Source organism: Pollachius pollachius (assembly GCF_949987615.1).
Source record: "Pollachius pollachius genome assembly, chromosome: 13".
Lineage (NCBI taxonomy): Eukaryota > Metazoa > Chordata > Actinopteri > Gadiformes > Gadidae > Pollachius > Pollachius pollachius.
Window position 1 is genome coordinate 6,587,081 of NC_136946.1, and position 2,329 is coordinate 6,589,409.

Genomic DNA, 2,329 nt, shown 5'->3' on the forward strand with positions numbered 1-2,329 from the left:
GCCGTTGGGTGTCACATTGGACCATGAGCAAGGCACACCTGCTTATTGGCTCATAGTGCCTGCAGAAAATCATAACAAGGTAGTCTGTTAAATAAGAAACTAAAACCCTGTCTGGATGTCCCCTGGCCTCCTGCGACCTCTGCATCCACAGCGGAGACGGTTTGAGGAGCAGCTGACGACAGAAACACACCCAGACAATTGGGGTTCACCGCTGCCATTAACACATTGTGTAGTAATTATGTGTGTGAAAGAAGAAACCACCACCAAAAACAATTGAGCCATTCCTAGCAGAGCGAACAAGATGCCTCATGAATACCTGATGTGGAAGATCGAAAGAGCAGCATTGCCACATGAAAATATCCCCCCCCCCCCCCCCAAAGAAAAGGCAACGTTATCTACACAAGAGGCTAATTCAATTCATGAGGAGAGCGCTGGACAAGAAACACACTACATCTGTATTCATTTACATTGGGATAAAAAAAAAATAATGACGCACACGCTAAACAACATCACCCCTTATTCAAACAGATGCTTCCACACACAAACAGACACACACTTCGTTCCGGCTAACTTCATTCTGGCCGCGTCGGGTTTATTTATTCTGACACCCTGGCCCATTTCAGCGCAAGGGGAGGAAATTAAATTGGGCCTTGTGAAATCACCCCGCTTTCCGGCCACGCTCTTAATCTATTAAATTGTCATTGTTTGCAAAAAAATAAAAGCGCGCCACCGACGCCGTGGCCCAGTGAGTGAGGACCTAGAGGAGAGCAGGTCCCGGTGAGGAGCCAAAGATCAACGCGGGTTTAGAAAAGATCACAATGAAAGGGATTAGGGTCCGGGAGTACTCGGCGGGACTGGGGGGTGGGGGGGGGGGGGGGGGGGGGGGTGAAAAGGTACATCTGGTTATTAGGACCAGAATACTTCCATGAATTTACAAGCCGTTATAAGACCATTGTAAAACAAGTCAATGTTGAGACTGCCGCGGCTGGTGTTAAAAACACTAAAGTGGCACTATCTTGAGAACAATGACCGCCCAGTGTCCAGCGCCTCATCCAGGACAGTTGGCGCTGAAGGTCCAGGGTTGAGCAGGTGGCCCGGAAGGGGTCAAAGTTGACCTCCCAGCAGACACCTCCGGAGGCGGGCCTAAAGCCACTCGGCTGAAAGGGGCCGTCAATCAACCCCTGGCTTATTTACCATGTGCCTGGGTCTCCGCAACCCCTGGGGATCCCACCCGCCATTTCTCCCATGGCTTCTTCAACCCCACCGCGAGCCAGATAAGGACCTCTTTACATGACAAAGTGCTGTGGAAAAACCCGGCCGGGGAGAAGAAAGAGGGCCCTTTCAGAGCCGGACGGGGTGCAAATCCTCTGGTGAACCAGGGGCTACGGCCACAGGGCCCTCATTTAAAAATGAAAAGGTAAAATGAAGGGGAAGGGGGCCGGGGGTCGATGTGGCCCCGGCCTGCTATCGCATGCACAGGAGTGGCCCCGCCCACAGCCGCCGGAGACAAAGTACCAGGGCGCGGCGTGGTCAGCCTGTGCTTTTAAACAGATTGACGTCAATTCCCCCCATGGAGCTATGCAGGTTATCACATGGCGTGATACGGGATGTGCTCGCGGCGTTGTACGTGTGGAAGCGAGAAGACTACGGTGGCCCTGGGAGCTCAACAGACCGCAGCTTAGGGAGACGCATGCAAATATACCAAACGCAAGCAAATCAGGAACACAGCGTCGATTTGACGCTGTGCGAATCTTGAAATCAAATGCAAACTGAGGAAACACGCAAATCAAGGAAAACATCAATTTGACAACAATTGCGCAGCATTTAGAAAACGTACTGCAATCACAACAATAGATACCGGTAAATAGTGAAAAACAGGTCTGGAAGCTGCTATAATATCTGATTCATGCGATCACAATGTTAAAAGAAAAAAACAAACATTTACATTTGGGCTAATTTGCCCGCATCAACGACTTCATTAATGCCATGAGTCACAAACCGTGGAAACAAGCCTGACTGGTAGTGCTCTGCCACTACCTTCATAATTATTTCCCCATTCATCAAACACAGAGTGGAAGATCTCACTTTGCACGGTGGATCAGCCCGTGAGTGACTAGCTGTCTGCTGTCTCTTTTCCTACGTGTCAGACAACTCCATTCTCCATGTGCCTGCTAACCAAAAGGTTGCTCCGTTCTATTAGTTAATGTTATGGTTATGACACGGATTGTTATGTTCAGATCAGATCAGCCCGGACAGATGTTTCAAAGTGAGCCGGTGAATGAGGGTGACGTTTCCATTAGAGCGATTGTTTAATGTATAAATATATTCA